Below are 26,800 nucleotides of genomic sequence, written 5' to 3'. Positions count from 1 at the left end.
GTGACTGAAGCAACACATCGCCCAGCTGCCACGCCATACTGCAAAAAGAACTATAGCCTGCGCCACCTCCTTCACTGCTGTCGGCTCACAAGCAACCAAGACGGTCTAGCCACTCAGTAAAATATCTCCAGGGCAGCCCCTGTGTGCCAGGCACTGGGCCACAGCCACGGAACTTGTCTCGTCTGCATCTACCCTTAACCTACTTTACAGTGGCAAGTCTGAGTTCAGAGGGAGGCAGTGACTTCCCAGAGTCACCTGGATGATGGCCAAGAATGAGACTTCTCCCTGTTGCAGGTGCTGACCACAGCTCCCACCCCCACCCCCACCCACTGTTTCTAGGACACAGAGGTATCGATCACCAGCCCTACCTTGGAAAGGGTTTCTTTTCTTTTTCCACCAAGGCTTTCTGCACACCCCTCTCCATTTTTTTTTTTTTTTTAAAGAATAAACTTGAAGCCATTCCCATGATTAATTACCAGCTGCCTAATGCTCTGCCACTGGCAATTTCTGGAAAGGGAATGAATTACCTTGAAAAACATCCGAAAAGAGAACCCACCGTGAAGGAGAATCAGAAAGGTTACCTGACCGTCCGTGTGGACTCTTCTAGCTGGACCGGACTGCTGGTAGGCCCCTCTGGAGAGGGGAGCAGGGTGGCCGGCCCTATCAGAGAGGGGCATGTGCAGCCTGCTGGGGAGTGGGGCCAAGCCTCTGGCTCCAGAGAGCAGGGTGGGGAAGCTGAAGAAGCAGAGGTGGAGGCTGCTTTCCCTGCATCTATCCAGACCCGCTCTGGTCTCTGTCCTCTGACAGCACATGTTGCTTAATTCCTACAGATCTCGGTTCAAATCCCCACTCCACCACTTACAGCTCAATGGGGCTTTTAAACTGCAGAGCCACTGGAAAATAAGGCATTGTACAAACCTCCTCTAGGGACTCGGGGGATGGGGATGGGGTGAGGGGAGTGTATATTTTAAGTGCACAACCAAGGTACCAGAAGAGCAAAAGCTGAGCCCCACTAGAGGCTTCTAAGCATTCCGGCCAGCCTGTCTGCCATCATGGAGATGTTCATGCTCATTTTGGGATAAGGACACTCACTCTTGCTGTAGGGGTTTGGCCGACCTACAGCCATACAGCTGGGAAGCAGAGATCTGGGGTTCCGGCAGCAGAAAGGTTGCCAGAGTCCAGGACCCCATTGTCCTGGTGCTTACCAGCCCCGCCCTGGGACCCCCGGAACACTGTACTTCACAGAAAAGATCCAGTCAGCTGGGCAGGGGTTTCCACTCTCCCAGAGTAGCCCAGGGACGTGATGCCCTGAGACAAAGGGCTCTGGGCCAGCGAGCATCCGTGTAAGGCTTCTGTACCCTCTGGGTTGAGAGCCAGAGAACCAAAGAGTAAACAGGGATTACACAGGTATCTTTGGTGTATGCCAAGTGTGATCAACTCTGAAATGCCATCCTGGGATGAGACACACTGGTGTCCTGGCCAGAGGCTCTATACTGAGGCTTGGTACCCATCACTCTCACGAACTCCCTGGGGGATGGGCCTGTAAGATCCCCATCAGGCCAGGTGGCCTGTTTGTACTCATCCTGGTGCTGGCAGATCCTCAGAGGAAGAGCATGGTGGGACATGTGTGTGTGTGTGTGTGGGGGGGTCCCAGTGCACATCCCTCGTCATGCCACTCCCATTTGACAGACGTGTAAACTGAGGTAGAGAGCTCAAGTTTCCAGTGGACAAGTGCCAGAGTCACAGACTGAAGCTAGCAGTGGTCACCGCGGCATTGAGCATGCCTCTTGGCCGTTCAGGTCAACTTTTGGAGATACCCATGTTTCACTGGTGTTCAGGGGCACTATTGTGTGCACAGTGTTCCTGTGCTGAGGCTGGAATGCCAGGCCTGCATCCGACACTCTCCACCCTGCCTCAGCAGCTATTTGAGAAACATCAAGTCAGAGGCTATGGAGCCTGAGCTGAAGGGAGCAGTTGTCGGGACACAATGATATCCAGGTGGTGGCACTGGGCCCCACTGTGAGGGCTGAGAAGGCCCAGCGTGGCTCAGACTGATAGAGGACCCCCAGCCCTGCCCGCCTCTGGGAGCTAAAAGGCAGTAATGTGCACCTACCTCAGTGAGCCGAGAGACACTAGTGTTCCTGCGCTGGCCAGTCACTCACAGCCCTTCCACTTCACTCAAGAACCATCCTCCTGCAAAGAGAGGGCGTGGTTAGTGTGTCCGGCTCCTGCAGGGCCCCGTGCAATGCTGAGCACACGGCCACAACTGATACCAGAGGGAAAGGTTAGCAGGCGGAACAAGCTGACAGACAGGAGCTGCAAGGGGTGTGTCATGGGGTGAAAGGCAGGACCAGATACCCCACCTCAGCAGACATCAGTCTCCCAGTCCAATGGATCTCCACCCCCTGCCCCTCTCTCCTTCTAGAAGATCCAAGAGGAAGTGGTGACACTCCCTCATTCACTCAACAAACATGGCACGAACGCCCAGGCTGTGACAGTGGTCAGTTGCTGCTTCAACAGCTAATGATGAAACACTAAATCTTAGTAGTATCTGATGTAGAGAAGAAGTGCAGGGTCTACCTCACAGAGACTCAAGGGGTGGAGTGAGTAGGAATGTGAAGGATGAATCAGAAAGGCAGGCCAAGATTCAGGGGACAGTATCTGTGTAGAAGGAACAGCAGAAGCCAAGTGTCTAGATTGTGTGGAGGTATAGAGCTATAGGGAATGGAAGGCATGAACTTCTGGCAGAGGTGAAGGGAGGGCAGAAACAATTAGAAGGAGGATGATCCCAATTCCAAGTTGGGAAGCGTTCCCGTGGCTGCTGAGGGAGAAGGACTTGGATGAGAAGGACGAGGTAGGGAGACCAGCCGGGGGCTGCTCCAAGATCTTTGAGGGCAGAGCAGATCTGCAGAACGGTTAGCTCTGCTGGCGACAGGGTGACCCGGGGCAGGGTTATCCTCACTGCGTGGTCTCTGGCTGCACCCCACCCCACTGCCCTGGGAGCTCATAGGTGCCCAGGAGGCTCTCTGGTTGAGTGAGAGATGCAGACCCCCATCCACTTCAGGCTCTGGGAAAACAGATCTGTGGTTGGAAGCAAGCGTTGCGCCTCCTCGGGCCAGCACGCTGGCCTCTGAGTCCTAGGAATGCAGGCACCAGGGCAGCATGCCTCTCAGAGCAGGGAGGCCTGGCTGACGGTGGGACAGATGGTGCCAGCCCTGCATCCTGGCTTCTACTCCTGTCCATCCCAGGCTCTCTCACTGCCCAGAGGCACAGCTGCCAGAGACTCCTGAGCTCTGGGGTTTAGGGTACGGCCTCTAATCAGAAGAACTTGGTTCAAACCCCAGGCTCACCCTATCTCTAAAAATGTGTGACTGGCATATAGTTCTTAAACCTTCCTGCCAGTTTCTTCATTTGTAGGGACATAGGTGCATGTGTCCCTATGAGCCACAGAGTGTATAAGGCAGTGCATATAAGGTGTGGACCCTTATGTACTAGAGGGGATGTGGATCCTCCTGTAGGGGCCAGTGTAGCGTTCTATACAGCAAGAGTCCCAGAACCACCAGTCAAGCCAATGGGTCACCTCTTAGACTCTGGCTCTGAGAGTCCTTCTACATTGAAAACATAAATAGTCCTTAGTTTCTGTAGCTGCAATGTTCCATTTTACAGAGGAGAAAACTGAGGACTAGAGTTTCATACACAGCAGCCGCTGGGCTGGGCTGGGCTGGGAAGGGAGTGGGCCTCTTGCCTCCTGCCACCCACAGCACAGGCGTTTCCTGAAGTCTAGTTGGCCAGCAGAGCCGCTGACAAAGAGAAAATGATTATTTTGGCAGTGGAGACAGAAGTTGGAGTGGAAAGGCCTAGCTCACTTGGTGGGTGTTATCCAGGCCTTAAGGGTGCACGCCTGCCAGGCCTGCTGCTCAGGGTACATGGCTCTCACTCGGGCACCTGCCCCCATCCCCCGAAGCCCGTGTGCACAAGGGCAAACAGGCTGGAGAGGAAACGGGGGCAGGTGGAGGACACTGAATTTGAGCTCTGGCCTGGGTCAGGAGTGTGAGCCTGCATTTTATCTGAAGAGACAGGAGCTGGAGACTAGCGTTTATTGAATCCATACTGTGGGGTCACGATGGCTGAAATTAGCTTCAGAAAAAAAAATGCTCTTTAATTTATGTTCAAGGTCCAGAGAAGTTCCCCAACTGTCTAAGGTCAAGCAGCTACTACAGAGTTAATAAACATAACAGTCTGGCCCTGGAAGTCATACAGTAGCCCTGCTCAGGCCCCTCACCCAACAGAAGGAGGCTCAGATAACCAGGAGCCTGCATGAGGCTGTGGACACAGAAGCGACATGGTGCCTGACCCACTCAGTCCTGCTAGAGTCCTCTGCTCTGGATCCCAGCCTGCGTGAGCTTGGACACCTAGGAAGGCCAAGGATAGAAGACAAGAGGTAACTTGTCCTTGGCTGCCCCCAGACAGTACAAACCACAGGGTAAACAGCAGGTCTGAGAGGCACTGTCTTCTTCCTCAAAGGCCTTTGGTATCATGGAGGCTTGTGGGCAGTAGGAGCTCACCCTGGTTTCCTGCGGATGGGGACCCATGGGGAGTGGGGGTGAGACTCCAACCACAGGGCAGCTTCCACCAGTGACAGAGAAGGCCATACAGAGCCACGCCCATCTTGGTGAGCAGGATTCCAAAGCTCCAGACAGGGAATGTGGTTGTGGGAGGTTCCATCACAGCGAGAGAGTGAGCATACCCTGGTCGGTGTTGCACAAAGCAGAGAAAGATCACTTGGGGATGGGACTGTCCCAGGGCCAAGATAGATTCCCTCAACCATTGCCAATTTACTATCTTCATCTATTCCAGGGATCCCCAGGAAGAACTGGGCGTTGTTTTGGTGGAGACTACAGTCTGGATTGGAACCCTGGCTTGGCCTCTGTGGTCAAGTCTGGTTTTTCTATTTAGTGCTGGGTCACCCCGAGCAAGTTACCCGGCCTCTCTCAGCCCCTATCTCCTTTCTAAATAAGGGACAGCCTTTGCTCAAGCTACACATCTGCAATGGAGGCTCCAGGCTGCTGTGGATCTTGACCTAAACATGAACATACCCAGGCCAAGAGTAGGCAGAGAGTCGGTCCTTACCGGGGGGGGGGGGGGAGCAGTCTGGCCTGCAACCCTGAGGGCTGAGCCAGACTTGAGGTGCTCACAAGATGTGGAGGAAGAGTTCTAAGAACGGCAGACACAGCACCTTTGGGAGTCCAGAACTGCTCCAGTCACAAGTGGCTAAGTGGGTTCAGAACCTTTATCACATGGGTTCACCCATTCCCAGAAGAGCTGGTACAATGACAAGGACTCTCCACATCCTCCAACTTTTGATACCCGATCTGGATAGAAAACTCATCCTACCCCTATTTTACAGATGGGCCGGATGCTGCAGAGCTGATCCGCCAACAGCTGGGGGTGAGGAATGGGTTCCCCCCCTTGGGCCCACCCAGACTCTTCATGGGGACAGAGATTTCCTCACCTAGATTTGCATTGACATCCCCTGAGGTGACCCTGAGCTTAGGCCATAGTCTCTCCTTGGAGGCTGGGGCTGGCTCCAGAAACAAGGCAAATATTTACCCCAGATGGTTATCCAAACCTTATCTGAAGCTCTGCCTCCTGCATTCTTTGAATACATGTTCCCTGACCTCACACTCGCTGAGCCGAGCTGTGGCTTGGGGGTCTGGACAGGGAGAGCCTGACTCAGGCTCCAGAGCTGGGGGAGCCAAGGCTTGCTGGCTGGGAGGCCAGAGCTGCCTCCAACCTTTCCCTGTGCGCCCCACAAGGGATGTTCCAGGATGTTCTTGGAGAAGTGCACACGGGCAGGAGCCTCCCACAGGCCTACTCCTGACTTCTGGCCGGTGTCTAGCTTTGCCCAGAAAGGGGCATGGATGAGATCTGTGTTGACAGCACTGGAACATATGATTCAGGGTGAGTGACAGAAAGCACACAGGGACACACAAAACAGACAGAGAGACAGAGAGCTAGACAGACAGACATAGACAGACAGACACACAGACACACACACGGTGTGGCCCAATCTGCTACCAAAAGAATCCTCCCACCCGTTGGCCCTTCCTCAACAACTCTGTGAGCTCCCTCAGCCCGTGGCACAGTCCTGGGTACCATAATGGGGAGGTCCTATTAAGCAGACCTGAAGTTGCACATCGCAAGGTGAAAGCCTTTGGCCAAAAGCAGAATTTTGAGGTTCCCACCTCACCCTGTACCCTCAGCATTTCTGTCACTGTCCCATGGACCCTGGCTGGCCACCTTCACTCCCTGAAAGGCCACCTGCATAAGGCTGCCTTCACAGAGGTGTCCCTCCCTGCCAGTGACTTTTCTAGAGCTTCCAGAACATCTAGAACACCCGGTGTGTCTTTCTCTTTGCATAATTAGAGCTGGGCAGCTATCTATATTTTGGGCCATGAAGGCCACAAGGAAGGACTTGGCTGTCCTCATTCCAGGCAGGGTGGAGTTGTAGCATGCTTGGGGACTACTCAGCGTTTCAGATCAGATTTTGCAGTACCTCACTGGCCTCCAGAAGCAGATGACAAACAGGTGGGCTGGTGGCTCAGTTTGGGAACTCACAGACGGGGGTGCCTAGGCGTAATCATTAGGAGGCCTTTGGTCTAAGAACTGCTCACAGACTCTCAAGCAGCCCAGGGAAGCCTGCTGTAGAGCCCTGCCCTGCCCTGCCCTGCATCAAAGCAGGGCCAGGTCCGCTGACCTGGAAGCCAGAGAGGGGGCAGGAGCAGTGGGCAGGTGACAAGTGCAGGCCGGGGAAGTCACCTGCCTTCTGGGCCCTCAGAGAGGCCTCTGAGCAGGGAATGCTCCAAGCTGTTCCTGAGCATGTACACGGGCAGGAACCACCCACAGGAGAGACGTGCTATGGAACTCGGGTTCATGCTCTAGAGCCATCAGGAACCCAAAGATGTGGTAATGGAGGAGGTCACTGAGCTGTCAACGGACTACTAAGCATTGTCAGCCACTAGTTTTCTTCCTCGGAAATTTCCTTCTTTTCTTTATCAAATGACTCGGGATGTCACATGCAGGAGAGGCAAACCGGAAGCCAAGGAAGGCGAGAAAGAGCTGAAAGCTGGCATTCTGCAGCTTCTCTGCCTGACGGGTTGCTCCTGCTTCTATTTTGTGCAGAAGAGGGAAGGCAGGTGGGTGGATGCTTCCAGGGTAGTAGAACAGGGAGGGGTGTATGTGTGTGTGTGTGTTCATCTGTCTGTCCATCCATCATCCACATGGGCCTGGGATTACACTAGGGCTTGGAGGCACACCACCTTGGGCTTTGGCTGAGTCTATCAGTACAGGGTACCTCCTGGGACAGAGTGCCAGGAATGAGGTTGTAGCTCTCGGGGTATCTGGGAAGAGGAAGCTATATGCACGAGACAGAGGCTCAGACTAATTCCATCCCTGCAACCCTGCCTTGCTGTGGTTTGAGTGTCCCATCTTGCAGAGCACCTTGCTGGCCAGAAACTCCCTACTCACCATGAGTATTGTTCCCAGGCCCAAAGGGAACAATTCTGCCCATCTTACCTATTTCTCAGAGGTGCTCTGACCATGGGACATACATACGGCTTTCTGATCTTTGCCCACACTACCCTAACTTCTGAATGTGGGGCTTGTCCAGAGAAAGGAAAGTCCTACCCAAGGGTAGGGCAGAGTAAACGAGAACCCTAAAGTTAGAGCTTGGGCCCGGGGTGAGGATCGACTTCCCTCCCCTGACTTCTGCACCAGATCCCACCAAGAGCAAGAAGAGGGATAGAAGCCTCACCCGAAACCCCCCAAGTGCCAGGCCAACCCCCCTAAGCAGCAGAGACCCATGGTTCCAGTAGCTGGCTCCTCACACTAGGGGAAGGGCCAGGCCTGCCTCTCTCCAGTCCATCAAAGAATCACTTTTTCCTTTGACCTGGCTCAGAGCACATGACAGCATCACGTAACTAGATGGGGATTTCATCTCTGCCACTTCCTGAGCTATGTGATGCTGGGCAAGGATCCCTTGGGGACTGCTTTCTCAACCATAAGAGGGTGGTCCTTGAGAGCCTTCCTGGACTGTAGAAGGGCATCATGCAATTCTGCCGCCATGCTAAGAGATGCTTAGCATGACATTTACTACAGCTGTAATGGGTCCTGTTCAGTGGAAGGTCCGAGACACTAATCATAGAAATAGAGATCCAGGCCCTTCCATGGCTACCCCAGGAGCATGTCCAGAATGTCTGTGTCAGGGTTGCTTGCTCCTGGGAGAAGGGCCCACTTCCCTTTCCACCGCATCAGCCACAGGCTCTAGACAACCTCCAGACACACACTGGGCAGGAGTTCCCTTTTGTGCAGGCCACTGCGACACACCTCAAGGATGCCACAGCCACTTCTCCCTTTCTAGGGGCCATGGTCTTGTTCAGAAGGGCACCTGCCCCAGGGTGGCCAAAATATGGGTCTTGGAACCCACGCAGGAACTCTTCATTTTCAATGCTATGGACCATAAAAGAAAATTTCTCTCTCGGCTTTGCTTGCACTCTCTCCCCCACTGCTGACCTGGGGCTGCTCAGGAGCGGCACCCTCCCCCTACCTCTGGGACCATCAACCTGCAGCATTTACAGCCTGGCAGAAGCTCTGAGAACAGGCCTTGGTCTGAACCTGCCATCTTACACAGGGACACATGTATGGGGGAGGCCCAAGGCCAGAGCCCGAGTCAGAATCACAGATCTCTCTCTCTCTCTCTCTCTCTCTCTCTCTCTCTCTCTCTCTCTCTCTCTCTCTCTCTCTCTCTCTCTCTCTCTCTCTCTCTCTCTCTCTCTCTCTGTGTGTGTGTGTGTGTGTGTGTGTGTCTTTGTGCAGCAGGGTAGGGAGTAACTAAAAAGCCAGAGAGCCAGTCTTGACCCACAAATAAACACCTGGCCGTTCTCAGTCTCCTCATCTGGAGCCATCGATGGATTAAGGCCTGGATGAGTTGGCTTCAAACGCATGAGTGGTACAAGAAGCTGGAGAAGCTCCAGCACTGGGGACTATGTGTTCTCCATGACTTCCACGGCCACCCCCAAGCAGTCCCATTCCCTACCAGGCAGGCATCCCTTGAGGACGCTGGCCACATGTGCCTGGAAGTGGCGTCTGGAGGCCAGGCACATGTGGCCAGACAAAGGGAAGCCCTGTTCTTGTTAAGGCCCTAATGTCACCCAGGTCTGGATAGAATCCTGCCTGTCCTGCGGCCTCAGTCTGTATGGCCCTGAGCCTCAGTTTCCTCTGTGGTGTGACAAGGGGAGGGAAGGTGTTAGTGGGGATCCAGTCTTCTCTCCAGGGGTGCCCCGTGAGTCAGAGACAGCTGAAGGACCAAAGGAGAAAGGGCCCTTGCACTTCACCCCACAGTTTGTCTCTAGGCACATCACCAACTCAGCTTTCCCCACCCACACCTTGTTTGGTCAGTGCTGGAGTTTGTGTCCAGCCTTTATCTTTCATCTCTTCCTAACCTGGTCCAGCTGCCTCCCATCCCCTGAAGTTTCCAGCTAGGGAGGAGGGACGATGTTTACTCAGTGCCCAGGTGGCTGGACAAACTCTAGGAGGAGACCAACCCTCGGCAGGGCGCTGGGCAGAGAAAGGCATCCCTGATCTGCTTCCCTGTGCATGGCCAGAGACTAGCGAGGCCTGTCTTCCTGGGTGCCCTAGGCCCAGCCCTGGAGGGTGCCAGTACGGTTCAGCCTCTGCATCTTCCTGCACCAATTATGGATGTGATATGAGCTCATCCATCCCTGGGCCAGGGCACACCCATTACAGGCTGTCCCCTTGTCCTGGAGGGTCCTGTGATCGTTAGGAGCATGCCAGCCAGCCCTTCTTGTAGGCGTAAGGTGCCCTTCTCTGCAGAAGCTGGGATTCCCTCCCTCCGTCCCCACCACGTTTCTCTTCAGGGGGAGGCTCTCATCCCAGCAATCTGAAGGCAGTGTCGGGGTGAGAAGCGACCCTCCCCTGCCCATTCACCCTCAGGACTGACAGAACACACACCCTGGGGGCCTGGAAGGCACGAGGATATTGCTTGAGGTGAGTAGTCCATGATGCTTTAGCACCTGATACTAGCCTTGCAGACACCCCAATCTTACGGTTTGAATATGTCCCCACCGTCTATGTGTTCATGGCTTGGAGGTGGGGCCCTCATGATGGCATTAGTGGTGTGAGAGAAGATCTCAGTCTCGCCATGGAGCACCCTCTACCTCATTGGGAAGCCCTCAGCAGATGCTAACACTATATACTAGGACTCCTCAGCCTCCAGAAATGTGGGCCAAAGAAACTCCTATTCCTTCTAAACTGTCTAGTCTCAAGTAGTTTGTTACAGCAACGGAGACAGCTAGCAAGGCAAGGACTTAGCTGTACACAAAGAAGCAGCACTGGATTGAGTCAGTGTTACAGGGCATGTTTGGATTAGAGACAGTCGGATGACACATGGTGTTTACTGCCCCACTCCAGGCTTAGTCTAAAGATACTGTTTATATATATATGTGAGCCCACTGTGAACACACTTATACCCCCACACTCAAAGCAATTCCCTGAGATGGGGACTGGCATCCTCACTGCACAAATGAGGCAACATGGGCTCAGGTACTGGAGGTCACTTGCTTAGGGTTAGAAAGATGATAGTATTGGACTTAGTACTAGCTTTAGGCTCTGTGAACTGAGTCCACAGGACTGTCATCCCAGGGCTCTTGGGAAGAGTAGAGAGGACAGCCACCAGAGGCTACCCCAACCATAAATGGCCAGCCTGTTGCCCAAGGGTCTGCCTTTACTGGTCTGAGTCTTATCACTCAAAACTGTCTGGAGTCTCTCTCATGAGGCCAGGGCTGAGAGCTCTCCGGTGCCCATGTCCACTCCGTTCCACTGTGAATAGATCTCAGGGATCGAGGGCATTACTCCAGGTTGGGGGCCCCTGGGGCCTGGAGCAGAGCCTCTAGATTCTCTGACCTAGGTTGTTTTGAGCTTTTGGACACAGCATTGCCCCATCCGGAGGAGCAGCCCACATATGTGGGTGAGAAAAAGCAGCCAGCAGGAGAAGCCAGCCCAGCATGCAGTCTGATGACACACAAGCTTAGCAATATTGACTCATAACCATCCATCCTGTGACTCCACCCACTACCAGTACTTCTGGGTTGTACCCAAAACTCAGCGTAACAGCCAGAGTGCCTCCCACAAAGAACAGAGAGTCATGGTGCGCTCTCTCTCTCTCTCTCTCTCTCTCTCTCTCTGTGTGTGTGTGTGTGTGTGTGTGTGTGTGTGTGTGTGTATCCACCTAGGGGTGGGTGGGGCAGGGAGAGACCTAAGCATGGTGTCAGCCCTGGACAACCACTCCAGTCCACAGAAGAGGCCGAGGCTGGCCCGGCCCTCTGGTTAACTTTGTCTCCTTGTGACTCAGGGGCCCCACGCTCAGTGCACACTGCCAATTTCTCTTCCCAAGAACCCATGACTCCTCAGTCTAAGAACGTCGGGGCACTGTATCATCTTCCCTCGGCATGTCTGTTCCTGGGAAGGCTCTGGTCTCCTTGGTCAGACTCATAGGGCTCACCCAACGACACCAAGCAGTGTCCGTGAGGCCAGGTTGACAGAGTGGATCCTGAGACTGAGTGGCTTCCGTGTTAGGGACTTCCCCTCTATTCATTAACAGGTACCTGAGTTCAAAGCAACCCCCCTCCCCAATCTCCCTTAACCCTTTCAAGTCTTAACCCACTTTCCTTGGAGTCCTGACCCACTCCCTGGAAGCCTTGGGAAGACACCCATATATAAACTGAACTGGGCTGGTGTCACCCAGCTTTGAGGAGGTGTCTCAGGTATCTTCCATGAGGGAGGAGAATGGGTTAGAGGACCTTCTCACAGCACACGCAAACACACATATACACATGCACACGCACATGTACACACTTATACAGGCATACTCACACATGCCTACGCATACACACTTATACACACTCTCACACACACACATACTCACACATACATGCCTACATGCACATGTATACACACACACACACACACACACACACACACACACACACACACACACACACACTTTCACATCCACTGACCTGATACCCCTGCCTTCAGGGATGTGTGAGGAGCTTGTGAGTGGTCACCCATGCCCAGCTGTTCTCACCAGTCACTAGTTCATCCTCTGCCAAGGGTTTTATTTCACCAACTGCTTATGCTAGGCAAAGTGTCTACTTGTCCCTGACTTTTTACAGATGATGCCCAGAATGGACAAGTGACTTGCCTGTGGGGACCACCAAACTGGCAGCAGATCCTGGACAAAGACTCTGGAATCTGGGCCTCCAGCATACAGGCCTGCCCTGAGGGTTCTCCTGTGTGCCTGAAGGTCAGTGGTTGTCTGAAGGAGGCCAGTCATGCACATGCAGGGTGAGGGCTGGTGCAGGGAGAGAAGCCCCTACCCGTGGGACAGCGTAGGAGGAGGGAGAGCAGGTCAGGGTCAGGGCACGCCTTCCTTTCTCAAGAGGTCAGGATTCTTGGTGGTGGCTCCCACGGGAATAGGAGATGCTTCAGTCGGGAAGCTTGGGTGGGCCAAGGTAGTGCTTGGGTAGGGCTTCCTGTGGGGGTGACCCGTGTGCCTGTGGCCCTGGGGACAGGACACACTTCATTGTACTTCATCCCTGGGCTAGACCCATCCTCCCACTTCCCCCGGCTTCCTGTCCCATCAATTCCACTGGGCCCAGGGGAGAGGGAGGGCCTCAGAGGCTGCTTTATAAGAGCTGATCCTTTCTGGAGGCAGGACGGACTGGGAAGCCTGGCGGGCTTGGCCACCATGGCCTCTGACCTCTGACCGTTTACAGGATGAGGCCATGACAAAAGCACCACTCGCTTTCTTCCCTGGGTATACAATCTTGGACGTGGCTGGACAGGGCCTTTGGGAATTGGCTTTGCCTAGCGCTGACAGGTCAGACCACCTGAGTAGCGTGCAGGGAAAGGCCCATGGAGCCACAGATGCACACTTGACTCTAGCAGCGTAGGTGACTCCAGCCCATTCTCCATGGCTCACAGGAGTTGGGGCTATATCTACCCAGGCTGGGGGTACAGTAAAAAAGGAAGTTGGTGGCCTGCTCTGGAGGCTTAGTGGATATAAACACAGTCTCCTAGATCCCCCTGGCTCCCCACTGCTCCCCCAGGCAGTTCTTACACATCAGAGTGAGCAAGGCCTCCTAGCTGGGCTCTCAGCCCACAGCCCTCTTCTGTCCACTGAGAGTGGGAGGGACCAGGGTTTCCCTGGAAACCAGTTCTTCTGATTGCACATGGTAGCCCAAGTGCCCCCCAACCAAGATTAGCCCCAGCCAGCCTCCTGGCCCTGGACATCCTGACGGGCGGGAATGTGTATCTGCTAAGCTTTGGCAGAACTGATAGGAGCCACACACTGGCTGCCAGTTGTAGACAAGGGGCCTGATTAGAGAGTTGGGACTTCTGAGGCAGGAAGCCTGGGAGGGGCTCAGAGATGCTGAAGGCCAATGGTCCGTGGCCTCAGACAAGTGGGGAGGAGGATAGAGGTCAGACTTCAGTCTGGCAGGTGGCCAGCACACTAGAACTACCAGATGACTGTAGCGGAAGCCCAACCTGGAGGCCCAGATGGCAACGTCGGCTCTAGCCTCGTGACTCTGTGCCCGCCCAGCTCAGCACCCATATTCACATGCGACTGGTAAAATGGCAGCCACTGGCTACACCCCTCTGGATTTTCTCTGCACAGAGGCTCCCTGTGTATCTTCTTCATGCTGAATATTGTATCCTTAAAGGTTATCGAAGCAAAGTCTGGTGATGCCCTGCATGCTCTGAGGTGGCCCTCGGTACCTCCTCATCTTGACACCCAGTACTGAGGGTCCTTCCCCTCCCAGAGCCCAGGTAGCTGTATCTCGATTCCTATACACAGCTGCTTCTTCTAACACACCTTACCTTCTTGACCCCTCTGGCCTATCTGGGAGGCTGCCATTGATTCGACCATTAATACCTTTAGGGCTGGTTTTCCTGGAACACAGGGCTGGCAAGGACACATGCCAAGAAATGTTTGTCAAAGAGAGGAGAGAGGGAAGAGCCAGCCAAGAAGGGGATATAGACAAGAACACAGGTGGCTCACCAAATAGGACTCCCTCACTACTCAACGGCAACTACAGCTCCTCCTGGGCCCGGAAGAACAGCACGGTTCCTAGAAAGACTGGCGAACATGGCAACAACCAAGCGAGGCCCATTTCAGGGCTGTCTTATCCCGCCTGGAGGGTTCATAGAAGTCCCCAGATGTTCAGAGGTCATCTTGGCCTGCCTATCTGTCAGCTGCAGGCAGCTGCTCTGGCTCTAGGAAAGGGGGCCCGTGGAAAGGGCCCCTCCTCAGCTGGAAACACCTGCTCAGTCCTTGGTCCTCGAGGAATACAAGTCTCTTACCTGCCTTACTGAGCTCTGACTGGGGCTTCAACATCCTGAGCTATGGGAGGTCAGACAGGGCAACTCGTGACAAGGTCATAGGGTCCTTACCGTGGAAGGGGATGGATCTCAATCCTCCAACAGGAAGGAAACATGTCACATATGGGGTTCCCCGGAGGTTCTAGAGCAAGTCTTTACCTCCACACAGACCAGGACTTGACACACACTCAATGGCTTTCTGGGTATGTGTTGGGCCACAACGGTTGGAGGCAGCTTTCATATACCAACCCCCATCTCTGGCTAGGATGTTGCCTTCTGGAGCTCTGCCTTGCTAGAGCTTCCAGCTTCTCTGTGGTGGGGCTGGGAGGGTTTCTGTGGTCAGATGGATGGTACAGGAGCAGGCTGGAGAGTCTGCTGGAGAGGCTATGTACAGGGCTGGTCCCAGCCCAGGAACTCTAACCCCTGGCTCAGGGCCCTCCACCGTACTACAGCTCCTGTCCTCTGTCCTTCGCTGCATGGCAGGCTCCTTGCTTCAGCTGGTCTGAACTGCTTACTTAGATAAACAGGGGGAAAGCAGCCACGTGATGGTCAAGGTTCCCTTGGTCTCACAGGCATGTAGACATCCACAACCACACACTGTGGGCCAGGTGGCAACAAGGCCCGGTGGCGCAGGCTGGGCCAGCTCAGGTTTCTGAAGGACGAGTGACCAATGGCCTTTGCTCACTTTGCTCCGTGCAAACGTTTGTTTTCTGCTTCCTGGCCATGCTGGGTGGGAAGCCGGGACTGTGCGGTACACAGAGGACAGGATGGGGAGGGGCACGTGCCCACCCAGGCCTCTGTCTGCTGTTTTCCTTCCTCCCTCTGCCCGCCAAGGGCGGACACACGCCAGGTAGCCCCTATGGCTTCCAGCAACTCTCAAATAACAAAGAATCCCAGAGCCAGGACTGAGGATGGACTCAAGGCCCAGAGAGGAGGCCTCGGGGACTTGGCAACAGAGTGTTAGTTTCATAGCTGGACTCCATGGCATGACTTGGGGGTGTGAGAGCTTGACACCTAGCAGGGACAGCTCTAGCTTTGTGCTTTACTTGTCAAAGTTCCACGGAACAAAGTCTCAAGCATTCTCTCCCTCTCCCCCCGCCCTCTGGTGTGTGTGTGTGTGTGTGTGTGTGTGTGTGTGTGTGTGTGTGTGTGTAGGGTCTGCCCTCTATATAGTATCCAGAGACATTCTGACTGCCCTTGCTGGTGCATGAGTGCCTGCAGCTAGCTTCTACCTGCCTTGGCTCAGGCCCCATCAGGCTAGAAGCTGCCTATAAAAGCAACTCTAAAAAGCTAGAGAAGAGTGAGAGGTGTGCCTGAGGGTTCCTAGATAAAAGCCACCTCCATCTGGCCCCAGGAAGCTCTTCATCTACCCTCACAGTGACTGAGTACAAGGATTCCTGTCATCCTGTTTCACAGACAGGGGTGGGGTGGGGTGTGGCCACGGAAACAACACTAATGAGTGTGTCAATCAATGTCAGAGTCCACAGTTTTCAAAACCCATGCCCTACCCCACAGCCATGGGACCTATGGCTTACCCTAGTGTTGGTTGAGGTCCCTTACCTACTAAGTTCCTGAGCTCATTTCCAAGGCCAGACCCTGGCTTCTGGATCGACACTCAGGATCCATGCCCAGGGACTTCATTTCTCCTCAGTGTCAGGGACTCTAGGAAGCAGTTCCTACACGGGCCTTGTAATGACATAAAGGTACAAAGAGAAGGAGTGGGGGACACAGAGAGAATTGAAGGAGAAACACTCACTGGATTAGAAAGAAGTTGGACAATTCAGTTGGAGCAAAGCTGGGTGGGTAGAGGATCTGGGATGGATGCAGAGAGCAAGAAGGAAGGAAGGAAGGAAGGTGGAAGGAAGAAGGGCAAGGGGATGACTCAAAAATGAGAGAGAGAAAAGGAAACCAGGACTGAAGAGGGGAAGAGGGAGAAGATGTACAGGTGGAGAGCAGGTGGGGTGGTACAGGGTGGAGGCAGGGGGGCGGGGTGGGGGCGGGGCAGGAAGGTCAGCAGGGAGTGGGTGCTAGAAGATGGAGAAAGCAAGCCTGCCCACCGAACGTTAAATACCTAACAGGAGATGACAAATCAAATGGGAATTACTGCGGTAAAAACATAATTAGAAACTTGATTGAAGTTAAACAGAATTTACATAACACTGCAAATTAACTTTACACAACTATTCACTGGGAAGGCGAAGAAAAGGCATTCCATTAGTAATCTATATTTAAACAATGGGCACTGGAAAGCTTTGGGGGTTCAGAGAAAGATGTCTTCAAAGAGGGCAGGATTGCTGGAGAGTTTGATGCAGCAGGTGCGGGGACAGAGACCACAGCGGACTGTGCCTTCCCTTGGGGAGCAGGGTACCAGATGGGATTCTGAGGCTAGACTTGATGGATTGCTGTGTGGTTCTGGGCAAGTGTCTTGCTTTCTCTGGCCCTCCCTCCACTTCCTCAACTCCACAATGAGAATGTCGAAAGGTGGTTTATGCCTGGATATTCTAGAAGAATGTGGAAGACGGTAGGGCTTGTTTTATTCTAGACTTTGGGTTCACTTGGGTTCAGATGGCTTAGGGCTCAAGCCCTCCAACCCCCCAACAAACTAGCCTCAGCATCCTACACACTTTGCCCTCTCCAGCCCTGGCTTACCAATCTGTTTAAAGGCCAGCCCTGCCAGAGATCACCGAGGCAGGAGAGGATTAAGCTGGAGACAGGTGGAGGGAGGCTTAAAGAAAGTGAGTCTGAAGGCCTGGGATTACTTGGGCATCCGCAGGGCACGTTAATTAGATTACCCACAGTCTCCTGCCACAGAGGCGACAGAGAGCCCCATCGCATCAAAGCAGCCTCGGCTAAGGCTTCCCTAATCCTCATGCGATTCACAGGGCACCTCCTCCTCCTTTGTCCCAAGAGAGATGGGGTCAGCGAGTCCTCACCTGCGATCCATACACTTCCTCAGACTGAGAAATGTCAGAAGCCAACAGCCTGCCAGCCCTGCCGGTGGTGCCTGCTCCAACTGAGGGCTGGCCTTGCTCCCATGTCTCCTGTGTCTTCTGTCCAAAGCTCTGTCCTGCGGAGCCTGTACCAAGGCTGGGGCTACAGACAGGGCAGGGCTTCTCTCTAAGGGGTTCCATATTGTCCTGCCACACCCCACCAGCCACCCAGCCTCAACCGTACTTCCAAAAGCTCTGGGGAGGGGGTGGCATGGGCACCCACTGTTGCTCCTCTGCCCATCTGCCGTGGGGCACACGAAGGGCCTGCAGGGTCATTAGAGAGGAAGGAGATGATGACTCAGGGATTCTGAGTGTGTGCTGGGTCCAGCACACTGCCAACACAGGGCAGTCGCAGCTTCTAAAGTCCTGCCAGGGGAGCAAGAGAGGAACACCTCCCCCTCCCCCATCCTCGCCAGCAACAAGCACTCTTTTTGTAGCTCACTAGCCTTGCTCTGGCCCAGAGGAGACATACTGAGAAAGAGCCCAGGTAAGAGAAGAAAACAATCACGGGATAGGACACGGTCCCCTGCCAAGGCAGCCGTGACCTCTGGGCTGGTTTTCTAACCCTTCGGCAGCCCGGAAGAGTGGCTCTCTCTTAAAGCAGAGATCAGCTCTTGTCCAGGGATAAGATAGGTAAGTATGTCTTTCCCTTGCACTGCCTCCTTGAGCCCTGTGACTTGGACAAGTGCTACAGGGGAGGGGCATAACTTTGAGCTCATGAGCCCTAGATGGGCAGGAGCTCAGAATGGCCCAACAGGACTTTTCAGGGAGTGAGAAATAGGCAGGGCAAGAGGCCCGGTAGGGCCTTGATAGATGTACAGAGGACCAGGATGTAGGCTCCCTGGCAGCCCAATGGGAGCCCTAAGGTCCTCTCCACCTGTAGAGCAGAAGGAAGTCTCCGGGCTCCTCTTCCTCTCTGACAGCCGCCCCTGAACACCACTTCCCCGTTGAGGCCTCTGAGCCTTTGTGTTTGCTCCCTCTCTTCCCTCTGCATCCAGGTGCCCTTCCCTGCTCTCCCCTTCACATCCCTCTGACCACTTAGAGCTGGCTCTGCTCTCCTGACATGACATCCATTTCTGTCCCCTCCCCATCTGTCCTCCTCCCCAGGGCCAGATGGCTGTGACTCAGACTCAGACTCCTGGCCTCCACACTCTCCACAAGCTCTCTCAGGGTGACCTCATTGGCTGTACCGCTTGCAACACCAGTTATAAACAATTCCCGAATGTGTCTCCCCGGCTGCAGCCGCCCCTTTCCAGACTCAGGTCTAGCGGCTTCCTGGCTCTGCCCTCTGAGGCTCAAAGGTGCAGTGCTTCCACCCATCCAGAGTAAAGCGCCTGCTTGGGTGCCACTCTGAACTCCCCAGCAGTCCAGAGGCTGGGAAAATGTCAACCTCCCTTCTCCTCTGGCTCTGTCCCAAATCTACCAGTCTGCCCTGACCATCCTTGATCCACAGGGTCCTCCATCTGAGTCCACAGCAAGCCTGATGCAGGGTTTCAGCAACATTTAAACTGGGAAGCAGCCCATCTCTTCCCCAGGACCCCCAGTCCTAGGACCTGCCAACAAGCCACCACCTCTCTTTATCCCCTGTCTCCAATTGAGACCCTCCTCCCTCTCTCACTGCCCTAGCCTCCAAATTCACAAGAGGCCACCCTTAATGAGCCATCGGAGCCCCCTGCCCCACATGGCATGACACCTCTCTTTCCTGCCTACATCTTAAAATCCAGCCTCAAGCAGGTGAGTGACAACCTGAGTTCAATCCACATGCTTGCTGAGTCCTGTAAATGTCCTCAATTGTAAACAAACAACTAAATGAATACAGTGTTAAAAACAAAATACTACCATCACCTGACACACCGTATTCTCATGGTCACTCGCTACCCATGTCTCCTCAAAAGCATAAAAATCACTGTCACGGGACAGCCAGTTAGTTGCACTCCCATTATTTATCCCCCATGTCAAAAGCACCTGCCACAGAACCAACCCCCAGTGAGACACTGCACTACACCCAGCCCTCCTCACCTCCTCACCTCCTGGTCCAGTCAGACACTGCACAACCCTGAGGATCCCCTCAAGGGAGTAGAGGTTCAGAGTCTGCATGCTGTGCCCTCCTGGGACATGGCCGGAGCTGCTCTCCTGTGTGGGTGGCCTCTGTGTGGGTATGTGCACGTGAGGACACCTCCAGGTGCCCTTGGAGGCTGGAGGCCAGAGTCACTGGATCCCCCTAGTATTACAGGCAGTGTGAGTGCTGGGAAGCAAAGCTAGGTCCTCGGGAAGAGTATTCTATGCTCTTTACCATGGAGCCTTACTTATTTAATTTTTGTATGCGTATGTGTGTACATAAGGTCAGTGTTGAGTGTCTTCTGTATTCACTCTCCATCTTCTGTGTGTGTGTGCGTGTGTGTGTGTGTGTGTGTGTGTGTGTGTGTGTGTGTGCGTGTTTGGTTGTTGGTTGGTTTTTGAGACACGGTCTTACCCTGTCTTACCAGCTCTGACTCGTCTGGAACTCACTCTGAAGACCAGGCTAGCCTTTAATTCACGGAGATCTGACCGCTTCTGTCTCATTAGTGGTGGAATTAAAGGTGTCTGCCACTAAACCCGGTTTTCCACACTGGTCTCTCACGGAACCTGGAGCTCACCAGTTCTGCTTGACTGGTTAGCTGCTGAGCCTCAGGGGTCAACCCTGTCTCCCTCCTCCAGACCCGGTGTGTAGCGGAGGAGAGCCACAGATAGGTAGGCCTTACTAATGCATGTCTCTTATTCTTTAATAAATATACAACATAAATAAATAAAAGAAAATGTATGCCTTTCGGGTTCTGAGTTTAGAATCTAGTCACCCATGTCTCAAGTTTCTTGGGCCAAATTTCTACAAACTCACTGCAGTGAGGTTTGGGCAGAAGAGTGTTTGCAGAGAAAACAAGGCAGAGAGGTATGTGCCTGCCCGGAGCATATGACAAAGCCTAGGTCTCAGGTGCTGGAAGCTTGCAGCAGTAGGCCTCTCTCCAGCCCATGCCTAGCCCTACACAATCTCAGGGCTTGGTAAGGAGCCTCCAGAGAATGAGGCGACTGGATGAAGATGGCAATGCGGAAGCCTGGGATCCAAGATGGTGTCCTTTCCCAGGAAGTCCTCCTCTTTTTTTTTCCATCAGCCTCCTCTGGTGTTCAGTGGTGGTTGGCAGGGGCTAGAAGCATCAATCCTTCTTTGGATCATACCAGGAGCTCCACGCATGCCCCTGATCCTATAACTGCATTCCTGATCCTTGATCCTGTGGACTCTAGGGCAGCCCCCAAGCCATCTTTTGACCTTGGTCTCCCTATATATTTGTCTTTGGGATAGACCTAGATGATGTTGGTTCTAGGGCCTCACAGTTCTAGGGCCATCCTGGGGCTTTGCAGCTGGAGACCCTGGCTGGGCCCCACTGCCTGCCCTCCTGCTGAGAACAGGATGTGGGTGTCAGGAGGTGAGGAGAGCATGGGGCCGGGTTGGGAGTGGCCTTGGGTTGGGACTTCCTGAAGCCAGATCGGTTTACCACAGTCAGTTGGGCTCAGGACCGCACAGCTGTGAGTTATAAATGGCCCTCTCAGAGCAGGGTCTAGAGGCCCTGATGCCAGCAGAGGCAGCAAGTGTCCATAGTGCCTACCCAGGGGTCTTCCCCAGCTAACGGGTTAGCCTCTGGAAGCCAGTTCTATCTGTCCTGCCCTCGAGACCTATGGGTTCTCTTTATGCCTCACTCTGAGATTACTGGTAAGGGGGCTGACACCATCTTCTCCTTAGCCTTCAGGTGAGGATCCTGTGGTGACCAGGGAGATCCTTGAAGGCAAGGCCAATGACCTGACACAGGATACAGGGTCCCTGACACCAAACTCGGCACACAGCCAGCTACTCCAACCACTCAACCACTCAACCAACCCAACCACTCAGCAACCTGCTTCCCATAGCCTAACTGCCTTTCAGTGCCCGCCCGCATCAGGACTTACACAGGGGAGGAGAGAGAGTGAGTACGGAGGTCTCAGCCTGCTTGCAGTGGCCCTCAGCTTAGCAAAGCAGTAACAACTCAGCCTAGCACCAGGCCCTGGTGTGCCGCGCATCCCTGGCAGGAGGTGTTCTGGGGACCCTCTCCCCCTGTGGGCTGCCTGGAATTCTTCAGGCCATGCTCAGCCTGGGGCACACCACAACATGGTTGAGACAGAAGGACAGTGCCTCCTGCTGGGACCAGAGAAGGGGGACACAGAAACAGGCACAGTGACAAACTGTAGTTCAGGTCTATAACAGCTGAGGTTTATGGCATTTTGGAGGCCCTCTTGAAAAAAATATGTAAAATTGTAAATGCCTATTTAGAGTTAGAAAAATCAGAACAAACTCCTGGGTCCTCAGGGATCCGAATCCCGTTTCTGGCGAGGCTTCTTTAAATGACTGGCAGAAATGCTTAGAATGAAAAGCTCCTGATTACAACTTGTGACACCTCTCTACCTGAAACACTCCATAGCTCCCAGGAACTCCAAGACTCCAGCCAGCTTCTCCCTAATCTTTGCTAATTATCATCGTGGCAACGAAACTGTTAATACCAACTAACTTTGGGCCATTAGCTGTACCATTCTAAGTACTTTATGTCAACTGACTCATTTAGTCTCATGACATCCTGGGAAGTACATGCTGTACCCATTTTAAAAGATGAGGAAACAGAGGGACACGAAGAAAACAGCTCAAGGTCACCGCCAGGATAGGAACCCAGACAGGCTGGCACTGTGCCGTGACCAGTCCTCTCGGCCACCGCTCTGAGAAGCTGGAGAGACTCCAAAAGCAGCAGCAGCAGCAGCAACCAAGAGTGGATGCTAAGTATACCCATCCATGTATGCATTCATCCATGAATGACATCACTGATTCATCCCACCTGGCACCAACGCCTGCCTCAGCGAGTGACCAGGCCCCCTGCTCTGCTTCATCATACTGGGTCTTCTGCACAGGCAGAAATGGATGCTGCCTCCGCTTGCCAGGGCAGAGAGGTAGACAGGGTTTGGAGTGGGAGAGACCATAGACATGGACAGGGCTGGCACCCTAGGGATTGTAGTGGGGTGGAGGAGGGAGCTGCTCAAAGTCACCCAGCATGCTGCCAGGTTGTATCCCACATCAGAGAGAAGAGGTGGCTGGAGAGGAGTGGTCACAGGGGCCAGCCTGTAATAGCAGTCAGCTCCTGAGAGGTCTGCAGCTAGTCTTCTGGAGGGCAGGGAGAACTTCTAGAAGTTCTAGAAGTCATGAAGCCTAGAGTCATGAAGTCAAATGATGGTGGAACAGGCTAGCTGGTGGCTGATGGGGGAGGAACAGGAGGAAGAGGAAGGGGAAGGGGAGGAAGAGGAGGGAGAGAGGAGGAAGGAAGAAGAGGAAGGAGGGAGAAGAAGAGGAGGGAGAGGAGGAGGAAGAAGAGGAGGGAGAGGAGAAGGAAGAGGAGGAGGAAGAAGAGGAGGAAGAAGGAGGAAGAAGAGGAGGAGGAAGAAGAGGAGGGAGAGGAAGAGGAGGGAGAGGAAGAGGAGGAGAAAGAAGAAGAGGAGGAGGAGGAAGAGGAGGAGGAGGAGGAGGAGGAGGAGGAGGAGGAGGTAGTGACAGGTATCTTTGGCCACTCCAGCCTGTCTTTCTTTTTCCTTTGCCTCCCATTTCCCCTAAGGCCTCCAGGACCACCCAAGGGTTGATGAACTGAGGGTGTCTGGTAGCACTGGGGGGGGGGCCTCCCACAGATAGCATATCAGGAGGTGGGTGGCCCAGGGACCTACCCACGACCCACAGTATACCATGACTGCTCTGAGCATTTTCCAAGGAGCACTCTGCACGAGGCTCTTAAATGTCTCTCAGGCCCACCATCTCCTATGGAACAGAGGAGACCAAGGTCTCAGAAGCAGCAGGCAAGATGAAAACCCTGGCTAGAAGCCACCAGAGGCTTGGAGCTGTCCAGCCCTAATGTCTTGAGACTGGCTTGGAAGACAGATAGACAGTAGGGAGCCAGCCAGGGGCTCACTGACCTCCTATCTACAGCCTATGACACCAGAGAGGCCAGGACATGGGTCTGTGCCCTGTGTCAAGTGACCTTGGGCAGGAAGCCACGTCACAGGTCCTCCCACTCCCACTCTGCATATGGCCAAGAGAGTCAGGGAGATTCTGGAATGATCTGGGAGTGCCGACTGCACCTAGGATAAGGTAAGGTATCTATAGATCAGGGAATGGCAGTCAGGACTCAGGTCTCCGGATTCCCAATGCCAGGGATTGGCTCTGACTTGGTAGTCATTGTCACCCGGTCTCTTTCAGTGTGTCCCCCTCCTCTATCACCAGATACAGCAAGCCCATCTGCATTCTACCTAAATTATTTATGTATCATTATTTAAATCATTTTAAACCAATCACATCACCTTCTTTTTTATATAGCCTCATCTAAAGTACTGCCAAATCATGGGTCTTATATACTAATTATACATATTTTCTAATCCACATGAAAATAAATACATAATATTAAAAAAAAATGTGGAATCAGCCCCACACCTGCTTCCCGGCACATCAGTGCGCAGGGCCTGGGGGAGCGCAGGCTTGTTGTTCAGGAGCCTCCATCCAGGTGGGGTGGATGTGTCCATGAGCACTAGGGCTGCTGAGGAGCCAGAGCACAGGTGGGAAGTGAGAGGAGACATAGATTTCTAGAAGAGCACAGGGTCTTAGCCAGAGGACAGATGGTTTGAGCCCCAAGTTCTTAGTCCATTTCCCAAGAAGTGCACAGCACACTGGCTGAGTCCTAGAAGGTGAGTCCACACAGCAGTAGAGTTCACCTCTCACTGAGATTGGGGGGGGGCGTGTCTCAATCTCCCCATAAGTACAGAGGTATGAGCCAGGCACTCCCCCAGCTCCATCAGTCAGACTGCAGCTTAAGCACTCATGGTTGCTTATACTAAATATTCCTGGTGACCCCCTGGGCCCCAGTCAGGCCCCCTGACCACCTTCCCCCAACACCCAACCGGGCACTTTTAGTGCATCTGAGTTCTAAGGCTGGGCGGGGGCGGGGGAGACAAGGTCATCATGTGTGACAGCCACAAGATTAGACAATCAGCTAATCACCAGCAAATCTGGACCCCATCTTTACATCGAACAAATATAGTATTTACGTAAAAGTTGTTAAGAGTTCCTCTCTTTTTAATTAGCAGAAATAAATGCAAGATGAATGGTAACTAGGCAGCTGGCGGATTTAGTAGCACAGTCACGCCGCCCGCCCGTAGTAGTACTCCTGGGGTGCGGCAGACCCCAAAGTACGCAGGGCCAGAGAGCATGGCCTGGCCTTGCTTGATGGCAAAGGTCCTGGCACTGTGCAGGACCCATGAGGGGAGGAGCCAAGATGCCCAGCAGGGAGGAGGGGCTGTGAAGGCCCCATGGGTCTATTTCAGGCCTGGCATGTGTCTAGAGAAGCCCGGAATGGACCTCCCCAGCAGGAAGTAGACTAGTGGACGAGGGGAGGGTAGCAGCTGTCCTGACCCTCCTGACTCGTTCTCTGCTCTGGCTGCTAATTTCCTTGGCTGGCCCTGGACATTTACTGGGTATTTCTCAAGCTGCTACCTGAGGTCCATACAGAGAAAGGGAATTTTTTTTTCTTCCTTTCTTTCTGAACCTCCCGAAGAACTAGATCTAGGGATAATGCTCTCAACACATTGGCACTGAGAAGTTCCCAGCCAGAGGAGCACCCAGTATAGGTGGGGGCCAGGGAAGGAGTCCAGAGGAAGAGATGGGAATTGGGTTTCCAAGGATGCATAGAAGTTTTCTGAGGAGTATAGCGAACATGCGCGAAGAGCGGCAGTTGCTGCGCTCATGCGTGCCCAGGTTCGTGGAGGTGGGAGAAGGATGCCAGAATAAGGCCTCTTAGAGAGGGCCACTTGGAGAGATGCTCCGCTTCCCCCTTGGCTGGTCTTTCCCCAGTTCCCCTCCCCCAACCCCAGCACCACAGAGAGGGCCAGGTGGACCCCCGCCATTAGAGGCAGCTGGTCTGCCTCAGCAGAGCATGAAGGAGGCTAACCTGATTACAGGAGCTGTCAATCTTCAAGAAGGGAGGTGGCTGGGGTGGGTGCTGGGAACGGGAACGGCGCAGATGGGGCTGGCCTGGGGTCCTCAGTGACGGGTGGTCTCAGGAAGCCTGGGAAGCACTGGACAGCCAGTGGACAACCCCTACCCCAACTCCAAAGCTACAGCACCCTGAGGCTGAAGAGCAGCTACCCTCTCCTGGCTACAAGCTCTGGTCTCTTAAAAAAAAAGAATGAGCTGGGGAGCAGGCAAATTGGCCTCCAGGCAGGCCCTTTGAGGTTCATCACACTCCCTACCACTCCCTCTTGTCTTCCACCAGACCAGTGCCTAGTCTGAGTGTGCTGCCCGTGGACGGCTAAGCCTGAGAGCTGCAAAGGGGCCTGGACTCAAGCAGACAGAAGCCCAGGGTGGCTAAAAGAAAAGGTTGGCAGTGGGGCAGCCTCCCTGCCATCGTGACACTCACAGAAGTACAGCCGGGAACCAGACTGGCTCTCAGAGTCCACCGTACCTACATTCTGATGGGTGGTGGGGGAGGGGGGAAGAGGCCCCTCTACCCTGGGAGAAGCCAAAGCCCTGGGTGGCAGCTTAAGGGTGCCTTTGACCACTGTGGGTTCAGAAGGATTCCCCAAAGGGAAGCCCTTTCACCTCTCCAGCAGAGCAGCTCTTGGCCCTCCCTCAACGCCCCCCCCCCCATTCCCAAAAGCATCGCAAGCCATTTTTATGGGCAACCCCATCAGGTCTAAGGACTGGAATGCCAGTTCCTATGAAGCTGCTCTGGATTTGTAGATCAAGATCCCACCCCCAGGCGGCTCTGCTCTGTAAGTCCTGCCTGGGGCCAAAATCAATACAAGTCTTGTGTCACTGGGGCAGGAGCAGGGCCTGCTATGCTATTCCTTCCGTCTAGGGAGGGGCTTGGGGGTCCTCTGGCCCTTGACCTCAACCCCAACTGCAGGCAGCAGCTGAAGGTGGGGCGGGGCGGGGCAGTGTCTCTGGGAAGCCCTGAGCTGGAGCTGTGCAGAAGCCTTGGAGCTTCTCTAAGGAAGCACTGGGTGTCATTCATCAGCTGGTTTTCAGGACTGAGAGAAATCAATGGTATCTGCACTGCAAACTCATCATTAGGACGGGAAAACTCTGCAATGGAATTGATTTGTTTAAATATAATAACACAATTTAACAGAGGGCTGGAGGGGGGATGGGGGCAGAACCTCAGCTAACAAAACACAGCCCTGTAGCTCAGAGGGAGGCTTCAGACACCAGGGGAGCCTGTGGCAAATCTAAATCACCTTCCATGGTGCCCGCTGAGCCCCTTGAA

At 53.9% G+C, this 26,800-nt stretch overlaps 1 protein-coding gene across 7 annotated transcripts in view; it reads right to left on the bottom strand.

Moving 5' to 3' along the window:
- Positions 1 to 26,800, bottom strand: part of Zmiz1 (zinc finger MIZ-type containing 1) — a 206,707-nt gene that overhangs the window by 127,139 nt on the left and 52,768 nt on the right. For all 7 annotated transcript variants that reach the window (XM_029541335.1, XM_021202856.2, XM_021202857.2 and 4 more), the window contains exon 3: positions 2,114 to 2,193. The gene's annotated coding sequence lies outside the window, so the exon portion shown is untranslated. The remainder of the gene's footprint in view (positions 1 to 2,113; positions 2,194 to 26,800) is intronic.

This window comes from Mus pahari, chromosome 8 (genome assembly GCF_900095145.1).
Source record: "Mus pahari chromosome 8, PAHARI_EIJ_v1.1, whole genome shotgun sequence".
Taxonomy (NCBI): Eukaryota; Metazoa; Chordata; class Mammalia; order Rodentia; family Muridae; genus Mus; species Mus pahari.
The sequence above is the reverse complement of the archived record's forward strand: the minus strand, read 5'-3'. Positions and strand labels throughout refer to the sequence as shown.